Below are 12,167 nucleotides of genomic sequence, written 5' to 3' on the forward strand. Positions count from 1 at the left end.
CACATTTTGCAAAATTTGATACTAGGTGCTAATATTTAAAGAAATACATTGAAGTCACAAATTTATTTGCATTTGTACACATATTTTATGAGAATTGACCTAAAAATTGACATGTGTCCTTGTGATTCAACACATCCCTTCAAAGATACCCTTCAAAAATATCTTTGAAAACTTCTAATCACCAAATATGAAAGAAGAGAAAAAAAAAATGAAGTTCAACAAAACAAACAATAGAGAAGAAGTATACATTATAGAAGATTGAATCCAAATGCAAAGGGCATACCCATGACTTCAAACTAGATCTAGACTTGCAAATTTGATCCCAAGAAAAAAACGCAAATACACTGCAGAACAAATGTCAATTTCACTCATTAAAGAATCACGCTTTCTAAAACAAAAATAGATAAGATTATGAATTTTTATAGAAATATACTTTATTTGTTCAATGACATCAATATCACTTATTAAAGAATCACGCTTTCTAAAACAAAAATAAATAAGATTATGAATTTTAACCAAAAAATATACTTTATTTGTTCAACAAATCGAAGACACCTATTTTGTTATTTAATTTCCATACATTTAAACTTAACATTAGAACGTAGGGTAAGATTTCACTAAAAAATACATAATACATGTATATTGTGTTTCTTACTTATATTAAATTGAATAATAATATAAAAAAAAATGTAATTTCTAATTTTCTTTAGGAAATTTCTTTACATTATTTCTTCATTAACCCATTTGCAAAGCGAGAATTCCCTTGGCATATCAATTCAAATAAATGTTCAAATTTAATGCCGACAACTTCATTGGATGCCGAATTTGTTGTTCTATGGTCGCTTTCTTACATATATTTGATAAAAGACTACTCAACCAGTACGTGGACTTTGTGGTATCGAAGCTTGTGGGGAATTTTTCGACTTAAATTTGACGTTCGATCTTGCTGTCAAATAAATTATTAACAACGGTTATTTATTTGAACTGTCCTTAAGACATATTTTAGTCTTTAAAATATATTTTATGTTATAAAACTTTTGAATCTTAATTCAATTTTTAAAAAAAATGTAATAATGTTTTTATTGCCAAACATATATAAATACAGCCATACGGCCGCCATATTTAGATGCGGGGCCTATCACATGCTTAGAACTTTTTGTTGCTCTTTTAACGTGTGTGAATTTTTTAAATATAATTTGAGCTGGCTTGAGAATGAAAATAGGTGCACTTTATATTGAGATCACATGTTTGATTTTGAAGGAATAAATGTTAGTTGGCTGAAAATGATATAGAGTAACGAAAATATGTATATGTTTTATTATTAATCATAATGCAAATTTAATATAATTACCTTTACCTCAAGCTTATTATTACTATTATTATTATTATATTATGTCTACACCATGATTTATTGAAATATTTTGCTGTTTGTAAAAGTAAAGGTAATATTTATATTAGGAAAATAAGTAAATTTCTAATTGTCTTCAAATAATTTGATGTATTATATGATTTTAGTAAATTTAATATTAATGGGATTTAAAAAATATTTTAGGGAATTGAAAAATTAAGGGTATAATATTTTAGGTCATGTTATATTTTGTGACAGAATTAAAATCGTTTTGTGCTTTTTTCACATTTGATTCTTATAATTTCTAATGTTGAAGAAAATAGTAGTTTACTAACTAGATTTTTGGTAGCAATTTTCTTGTTCTTATCACATCTTTAAATGTTGAGCATAGGCAACACAAATTATTTACCCACATATGTTTTTCTTTGTAGGAAAATAAGGACCATGTTTGACCCTCTATTAGCTCCCATTTTTATGTACTTACCTATTAGGCATTGTCATTGTTATGTGAGAATGGTCCTTTTGGACATGGTGATAAGTCTCTATCTTAATACTTGGAACTATTTGCAAGGTCAACAATGGAGTGTTAGTGATGGGATGTGATTTCCTTCAATTGGTTGCTAATATAATGAATTGATTCAAAGGGAAAAAAGTATTACATCAATAGTAAATGTAAGTTAAACATAGAATTAATGTATAATGTAAAATAAGTCAATGACTACATGATTGTGTAATAATCAAATCAAACATGTCAAGCGATAGGCATGGTAGGAGCATAAAATAGAGATACACATGAAGAACAATAAACTTTCCATTAGTATAGGAAATCAAAGATGGTCATGTGACCTCCAATGGCTAAAATAGTTATATAGTGTACATAAAATGCTAGGCTAGGTATATTCCCCCAATGTGGCTCCAAGTGCATGAGCAAACATTGAGGTAAGGGATTAGTTTCTTAGTGGTGTGGTGGATCTAGGAGAAATAGGTGGAAATGGAAGCACAATATAATTAAAGTTGCACAAAAATAAGAGCATAATAAGATTTGAGGACTAAACATATTAACCAAATAGGTGTATGATAAGGGAATGCAAAAGAAAATAAACAAGGTTGCATATAAATGAGAGTAAAGTTGTGCACCATAAACATGTAGGGAATATCATAAGACATGGAATGAAGGAGGATCATGTTAAGGAAAAACACTTCATATACAAGTAAGAAGTGAAATTAGAAGATGAGAAATTGATGTTGTAGACATGAACAAACAAAAGAATGGGTATGATGTGCAAAGATATATAAATGAGTAAGGGGGATGTAAACAAGAATAAGATAAAACACGTCAAATAAGAAGGAAGGAATGTTCCCCCAAGTGGCGAAAGGAAAAGTATGAAATAAGATATAAGAAGGCTTGAAAAATAGCACATAAGAAAGATGCTAATGCATAAAAAAATGTTAAGGATGAAAAATTAAAATAAAATAGAACAATGCAATGCAAGATCCGAATTTGCACTCACAATCACTCAATAAAACCAAATATATCTATGCATAAAAGTAAATGATAATCAATAATACCATATCAAAGACCTTAGATTACTCCATTGTTTCTTTGATATTTTATTGAATGCTTGACATGTGGATTGCTCTTCAAAGTAGCATAACCATGATAGGACAATGATGGTAGGATAGCTTGATACTTGATAATGGCAGGATTCTTGATACTTGATAATGGATAGGATGTTTGCTACTTGATAATGGTAGGATGCTTAATAATGCTTCTAGATAATAGAGCTCTTGATAATAATGTTCTATGGGGGAATGAACATGTGAAGGTTTTTATTTATATTCTTCACTTAACATTTGATAAATGGTAGGAATTAATTAGAAAGATCAATGGATGAAAAAAAATAGGAGAGGGAAGTACCTGGAAATAACACATGGATTGATGAGGTGGAAGAATTAAAATGGATCTTTGAAATTTATTCAATTTGGAAACAAGTATTAGCTACTTAAATAATTTTTAAAAACTATTTGATTATAGTAGACCAAAAGATGAATAAATTAAATAATAAAATTCTTTAATTAAAATAGAAATAAATTGGAATAGTTAAATAATTTAATTATTATAGATGAAATATGAATGTTATGTTTTGGGGAGTAAGCCATTGGATGCATATGAGTGTTATGTTACAGATTTGTATTTTGTTTTAGAGCCTCTTGTGCTTTTGTTTGAAACCATGTTAGGATGAATGGGCTTCCTTTTGATGACCGGGGTCACAAGAGATAGGATTGCATGAGGTTCCTACCACCAAGGCACATTGGAGTTTTCCATGATTTGTAAACAAGTGATAACATTGATAATGAATTAATTAGGATGGGTAATGTTGGCATATGTGTAGAGTTTGATGACATGCTGAGATTGTATGTTGTCATTGATGTCAATATGCGGAAATATGAACCAGTATATTGAAGTAAGCAAACTGGCAAGTGAACTGGTATGATAGTATGAACCGGTATATGCAAAAAGTGAATCGGTATGTTGGAGTGTGAACCGGTATATGCAAAGTTTGTACCAGGGTTTCATTTGATACGACTATCATTTGGTAGTCTCATCTTTAGGGTTTCTGGTTGATGCATTCCAAGTTTGTGTGATTAGACCGATGACATCCTGTGATGAGTTAGCATTGAAATGAAGATTAGATCGCGTTACCACGTCAGCCTTGTGCGCGTGAAGAATCTCCTTGAGGATCTTGCATGAAGAAGATTGATTCATCTACCTCGGGAATGTGCAAAATCTTAGTAAACGGTGGAGAGCGTGTGAGCGTGTGATAGGTTTCATTTGCATCCAAAACCAAAAATAAAAATACAAAAACCTATAATCATTGCATCCATGTCATAATCACATAGAATAACATGCATAAATATCATCATCCATCTAATCACTGCATGCATATAATCACAACATATAGATCATCATCAAATAGAGTAACATGCATATAAATCATCATCATCATCATATAGAATCCATGTCTGCATATAGATCATCATAAAACAATAAGAGTCCAAGTAAACAATGATATCAAATAAAAAATACAAGTGCCTCATCAATACAAATCAAGTCAAGAATCATGACTGCCTCTCGAGCCTATGGGTCTAACACTTGGATCACGTGCAGCACCTGCACTAGCATCATCATCCGATGGAATCATTCTTCAATTTAATATCTTCATCATCCATTCAACTATCATCTATCAAGTCTTATACATGATGTATCTTTCCTGAAACCGGACATTTTGATCATGTATCATGTCTTATACAGGATATATCTTTCCTAAAACCAGACATTTTGATCATCTTTTGTCTTATACAGGATGTGTCCTTCTTGAAACCAGACTTGATCTCAATCCAATCAATCTTATCAATCTAATTCATCTAATCAATCTGCAATCTATTCACTCATCTATCTTTCATTTAACATTCTTCTTCTATCGAGAGATCATCCATGCCTTTAATGCACAAACGATCTCTCGAGGGGGCATCATCAAATAAATCAAATCAATATCCAAAAATCAGTATATGGGGCACACAATCAAGATTTTTTTATCTCCGCCAGGCACACTATCGAGACTTGATTTAATCTTTGAAACAATGTTGTCTCAACATCATTTCAAAGAGGGGCAAAATGTATACACATAAAAATTGGCTATGAGCAATTAAATAAATATTTTATATTTATTTAATAATTATTCTTCTATTAAATAGTTAATTTGAAAAGATTAATTAATTTAATTCATTTTCGTATCTTTCTATTAATTAATATTTTATTAATTAATTTATTTATCATATTCTTCTAATTAATTAAATATCTAATATTTAATTATCTCCTCCAAACAATTAAATATCTAATATTTAATAATTATTCTCCTATCCTATAGTCTCAAATATTAAATAATTTCCTAAATTATTTAATCTTTCTTTTCCAACTCACCCTCCATCTCCACTTCATTTTCCCTTTGCCACCTCATCAATTATGTGGCTAAAGAAACTAATATTTCTTAAATATTAATTTATCATTTATCTTCAACCACCAATTTAATGAAAATTATGTACGTACACATATTTCATAACCATTTTCTATATTCTCTCCAACACCCCCTACATCTTAGGAAGGACTTGAGTCCACTTGTCCTCTCATGCCTAAATCTTCTCTAACCATCCCTAGATTCCCTTAGTCAGCAACCCAGTCAAGGTGAGATGAGTGACACTTGTCTTCTGATGCAGGGACTTCGCGGGGTCATAACTTTTGACTCGGTTGTCCGATTGGGCTGAAATTTTACGTGGACGTAGATATTGAGGAGTTGATTGGATTGCCGATTGAACCAAGTTCGGTAGGGCCCCCAAAAATTCAAATTTTCAGGGCCGGATTCTTTCATCTAAGGCCTCAAAATTGGCTTTTACTCTTTTTTTTTGGTTTTTTAGAAAGTTGGTTTTTTAGTTAATTTTGAGCTTGTAATCTTTTTAAGATTATAAAGTTGTTAATTTGTGTCATAGTAATTTTTTTTAGATTTCTAGAAGATTTCATGATTTTTGGGATAGATTTGAAAATTTCCTTACATGGCAATTTTTGAATTTTGTAAAAATCTGCCCAAAAAGGAATTTTTTGGTGATTGTTTAAAATAGGGACTTTTTCATTGTAATGGTAGAATGGTTATAGTTGCAGAAGAATAATGAAAAACATTTGATCTAGACTTGTGTTTATTTCTAATTATTCTTTGTTATATTGATTATGTTTTCACTGGCTACATCATCTTCTCCTTCCCCCTTTCTCTCAACCTTCACCTTTGCTCACAGCCATCCAAATCTGTAGATCTGATCATGACCATTGATCTAAGCCACATCATCTAATCCTCTCAAGGTCTATAAAATCAAGAGCTTCAGTTGAGAGAGAGTTAGTCTTCAAATCAATCATATGCATCCATGAGTTTTTGAAGCAAATAGCAAATAGCAAATAGCAAATAGCAATAGCAATAGCAATAGCAATTATCATATAGCATAATCATTTTAGCATAATCATGTAGTATTGCATATCATAGTATCAGTTAACTACAAGTTATCAGTCCATTCTTCATATGCCATCTTGGAAGCCATCAATGCATTGTCTGAGAGCACACCATCTGCAACCAAGAATAGTGGAGTTAGGACACAATGAGACATAAGTCATGAAGGTAATATATTAATATTTCATTTCATATGTATTTCATGTAGTTTCATTGGTTGAGTTTGGATTTCCTGTAGCATTTCCATTAGTATTTTGTGAATGACCGGAAGAGCACAACCGGTGGTGCATTCTTTCTTTGTGGTAGACTAGTCTCATGGATGAGCAAAAAGTAGAGTTGTATCTCTCAATCCACAGCAGAAGCAAAATATGTAGCAGCATTTATGAACTGCACTCAGACAATTTGGATGAAGCATGTATTAAGTGGTTTGAAAGTCCATGTATCTGAACCGGTGAGTATATTTTGTGATAACACAAGTGCAATTAATATTTCCAAGAATCTGGTATTGCATGCTAGAATCGAGCACTTAGAGCTCAAGTATCATTTCTTGAGGGAGAAAGTTCAGAACAAAGAGGTTGTATTGGAACATGTTTTCAGTAAGGAGCAGCTAGCAGATATTTTCACCAAGCCTCTACCGAAGGCTACATTTACCTATTTAAGAGGTGAATTAGGTGTGTTGCCCCTTCAAGAGGTGAACTAAAGGTATGTGCTCCACATCAGTCAGGTATTGCATTGTCAAATCTTTTCAGGATTGATGTGTTGAAGGATGCTACTCCCCAGGGGGAGTAGCATACTAGATCATGGATGTTTGTGCCTCCACTTTGGCATTGTTGTCAAAAGGGGAGAAGATGTGAAGCAGAGAAGATATCTGTAGTATTGAAGACATATTATATGGAAGAAGATGTTGAGATATCTTTGTGTATTGCCATCAATGCCAAAGATGGAGATTGTTGGCATATGTGCAGAGTTTGATGACATGATGATATTGTATGTTGTCATTGATGTCAATATGTTGAAGTATGAACCAGTATAATGAAGTAAGCAAATTGGCAAGAGAACTGGTATGATGGTATGAACTGGTATATGCGAAAAGGTGAACCGGTATGTTGGAATGTGAACTGGTATATGCAAAGTTTGTATTGGGGTTTCATTTGATATGACTACCGGCTGGTAGTCTCACCTTCAGGGTTTCCGATTGATGTATTCCAAGTCTGTGTGATTCGACCAATGACATCCTATGATGAGTTAGAATTGAGATGAAGATTAGATCGTGTTACCACGTCAGCTTTGTGCACGTGAAGAATCTCCTTGAGGATCTTGCATGAAAAAGATTGATTCTATCTACCTCGGGAATGTGCAAAATCCTAGTAAACAGTGGAGAATGCATGATGGGTTATCAGCTTCCAAAAGCGGTGAAGAACGAACGATGGAGAACATCTTGAGATTTGTTCAAGATTGTTTTACCCTATGTATTATGTAATGTGACTAAATGGTTAGGATTGGACCGACTGTATTGTTAACCTAGATGCTTAAGGTTTTAGGTTTTGGCTACCGACCTAATCATTGTCTATAAGGTAGATGATGATTCTCATTTGAAGTTGTTGGCAAATGAATGTGTGTGAAGTGATTCTTGCTAGATCGGAGTAGTGAGTAGATATCTGTAGAGTGTGATTGTAGATGTAAAGGAACTGAAGTGGATCTACCTTAGCATTAAGTGTTGTTATCAGATTAGTGTATTACTTGTTGACTTCTAACCATTTCAGCAGTTGGAAAATCCCTTTACTGGGTAGCTTTAACAAGATTTTTGTAAATCCTTTAACAGGGTGAGTCAAAATCATTGAGTTTTTCAAATCCTCTGACAAGGTAACCTTTAACAGGGTTTTAACCTCTAACCGGGTATTTAGCCATCCCTTAACCGGGTGATCCCTAGTAGGATCGGTTCCTAGCAGAACTTATTGTAAAGTCTTTAACCAGACTAGGCTCCTAATAGAGTGAACTTCAGAAGAGTTCAAGAACAACTTGTGGGTATTCATCCCCACCGTGGTTTTTTCGAGTTGGGTTTCCACGTGAAAAATCAGTGTGTTATGTGTGATGCTTTTTCATGTGATGTTTTAGTATTTTCTGTTAAGCGGTAATGCAAGTTGATCCAGTGGTCATTATATTTCTGATGTATTACTTGTTTAAGCATATGGGTGAAGTGGAAATGAGATATTAGGTTTTGTGAAGATCTAAGTGTTACCAGTTTATGACTCTTACAGTCACTGTGTTTTACTGGTATTGCCTTGAATTAGATCGGTGATGTTGTTTACCAGTTAGTGCAGTCTTTGCAGTTTAAGTTGTTAAAGAAAGTTTTTGTCTATACTGATTCACCCCCCCCCCTCTCAGTATCTGTTGGGTATTTACTGTTCATCATTATTCATCAGCTTTCTCCTCTCATTTGCATATACAAGATACATGATACAAGGGCCAAATTATCATCATCAAGCATTCAAGCATTCAAGTATTCATCATCAAGCATTTCTAGAAGTCTTCAAGGTTGCATTCTTCATTCATCAACTATGAAGCATCATTACATCTTTCATATGCAAGCATGTGTGTGTGATTAGGGTTTTATCATGTGCATGCCATTTCATACAACATATGTGATTACATTAAAGAAGCAAAGCATCATTATTAGTCATTGCAGATTTGACCTGTATATCTTTCCATTATTTATTTCAGTATTTGCAATATTTAAATCAAAGTTAATTCCTTAATTGGTGTTTGACTTAAGAAAGTCCCTATTCTCAACCTATCCTTTCTTTTTGTGTGCGGAAAATAGGTACGAAGCTATGATCTTCAAAATAGTTATTATTTGCATAAACAAATTTACCCTTTTTGGTGTGCAAAAATTTAGGAGGACTAGAGAAATAGGCACTCTGGTCTCGACATTTTTGGAGCTTTTTCAAGGTTCTAGTCTAAATCTACATATACTACAAAGATCTAAGTGCATTCCTCAATTTGACAACTGTAGCTCACTATTTTCGCACTTTTACCTTCATGTTCAACACTTTAACCTAATTTCAGCAATTCAACTCACAAAACAGGGCAAAATAAATTCACCCCTTGAATCCAATCAGTACATGAGTCCTTATCATTAATAGTTTGTGAGTAAATCTATTGGATTCACCCCTCTTTTGAATGTAATGGTAAAATTAATGGTTTTTACCCATCTATGGTGGAAACCCTAATTTTCCACCAATTACATTTTGGTGAACTCGACTCCTTACACCTTCAATTCTAATTTATGTTCTTAGATCTGGGTGTTTATGCAATTTAAAATTCAAATTTACATTTAAAATTTTAATTTCCAATTGAATTTAAAAACTTTAGTGGTTAATCTCAAAACCCTGATTTTGAAATTTAAAATTGAGCTTGTGATTTGCTTAATTTGGATTAATTGTCTTAGATCTGATTTAGAAACATTTCTAAATTTAAATTCAAATTCATAGATCTCATTTTAATCAAATTATATAAATTTAGAGGTGTAATTTAATAAAAGCCCTAATTTATTTTGTTTAATTTGATTTGTGGATTGCTTCACTTTTCAACTTTCATTATGGCGCTTAATAGATCTAATTTATTTTCTATTTCTCGTATGATTACATTGATTTTCACTTATATCTATCAAAATCATGTGTTGGATAATGGATTCTTCTATTTTACCATGCTTCTTTTCATTCATAGCAGTTTGGCATATTATGCTTTTAGACTTTCAAAATTCCTTCCTTTCAATCAATTTGATCTCAAAGCTTTCATTTATAGTACATGTTTAATGGTGATGTTTCTAGGAAAATTCATTACATATATAGATCACCTCAAAGCTTCTATAGATCCCAATTCTAGAGATACTAATACTTGTACCTCTCTTACGGTATCTAATGTGAATGAAGAAAGAGCTAATACTCCTATCAATGATATCTATAATGGAGAGGAAGCATTGAAGAGAAATATGGCCCCATCTTCTTCTCATACGCATACCCTTGCGCAAGGGGGGGGGGGGGGGGGGGAATCAAAACATTGGTGTTTCCATCTCTCTAGATCTTCCTTATTCTCCAAGAGCCTATCTTAAACATTAAAATATTTGTAGAGAAGATTATGTCATGCATTGCATTCATGATCTCTCTCCCCACATAACATTAGGCAAATATAAGGCATTAGATGATAAGGATATTCCTTTCCAATCTACAAAGAGGATATGCATGATGAAAGAAAGGAAAGTCTTCCTTCACAAAATATTCCTTCTTCATCTACTAATTCCTTCATTTATTCTAAACATCTTTACACTACAAACTTCAAATAATTTCACTACAATGTTCCCCCGCTTTATCAATTAAATGATTCTTATAGGAGTGACTTTAACATAATATCAAAACAAGGTTTTAGAGGACGAGGAATTGAAAAACTTGAACAAGAAGCTTGAGTCCCTAGAAACCCTCCTACACAAATTACCACATAAGGCCAAGGAAATGATAAGAAATATCCTATGGATGACCTCCTTAGGATTCAATATTTCAAAGACCATCTTGCAAGACAACAAGCTATTCGTTCACATAAAAGTGCTTCTTATTCAAAAAATCATTTTTGCTCATTTCATCTAACTCATGATCATCATGCTAATGATTATTTTGATGTTAAAAATGCAATGAAATAGCTTATTGATAGTGGAAAAATTAAAATAATTGATGACAATCCTTCTTCTTCTAATAGTAACCCTTGTCCTCAATCTCAAAAGAATAAGCCTATACCTATTGGTGATCAAGAAAAATTGGCTACTAGAATCTTTTTGAAATTGAATTATGACAAGAATGTGGTTTGTCCTTTTGTGAATTTTAGCACTAAGCATAAAGAAGATAGTGGACATTGCCTTTTTCATCATGGTGGCTCTCATTCTCTTTAAGGAATTTGTTCAAGAACAATACAATCATGCTCGTATATGTCTTTCAATAGATCTTGCTCTCTTTCTTGGTGAAAAGGTTGTGCCTTAGCACTCCTTTCACCCTCATGTTTCTCCTCACCCTATGACACAAGCGGTTAACTTAATTGGGGGCTCTTTTTCATTAGATGTGGTGCTTTTTCAATTTCAAATATCTTAGGGTAGCAATGTGATTGTCTTTAACTTCTATCATCTCTCTCATCTTTAAAGTTTCACCATTTTCTTTATTGATTGCATTATTCATAACTTGATGTCCTTTTTTGTATATAATTATCCTTCATGTGAGTATATGTGTGTCCCTTGTTAGGACCTAATATTTGTTTGAAACAACACATTTTTTTATGAATAATCTATCTTTGTGAAATGTGTTATTCTTCTCCTTGTCTTCTTGCTTGGGGGGCAAGGATGGATTTTTCCTTCTCTCTATCTAAAGTATCACTATTCCCTTTAGGGGTTGCATTTTTAATGTGTTTATATCCTTTCTTGTATGGAATAGTTTATCTCTTATGACTAATCCCTCCTTAGGAAAATTTGTGATATTTCTCTCTCTCTTTTTCAAGATTACCTCTTCTTTAGAGTTGTATTTTACATAAATTAATGCCCTTTCTTACATTGTATATTAATTAATGTGAGTATATTGTGAATTTTATTATGTATAATCTTTCCTTAGAGGAGTTTGTGATAGTTCTTCTTTCTCTTTCTCTTTGAAGATTACCTCTTCTTTTGTGTTGCATTGTTCATAACTTGATGTCCTTTCTTGCATAAGAATTGTCCTTCATGCGAGTACATGTGT

The sequence above is a fragment of the Cryptomeria japonica genome, chromosome 9 (assembly GCF_030272615.1).
Source record: "Cryptomeria japonica chromosome 9, Sugi_1.0, whole genome shotgun sequence".
NCBI classification, from domain to species: domain Eukaryota; kingdom Viridiplantae; phylum Streptophyta; class Pinopsida; order Cupressales; family Cupressaceae; genus Cryptomeria; species Cryptomeria japonica.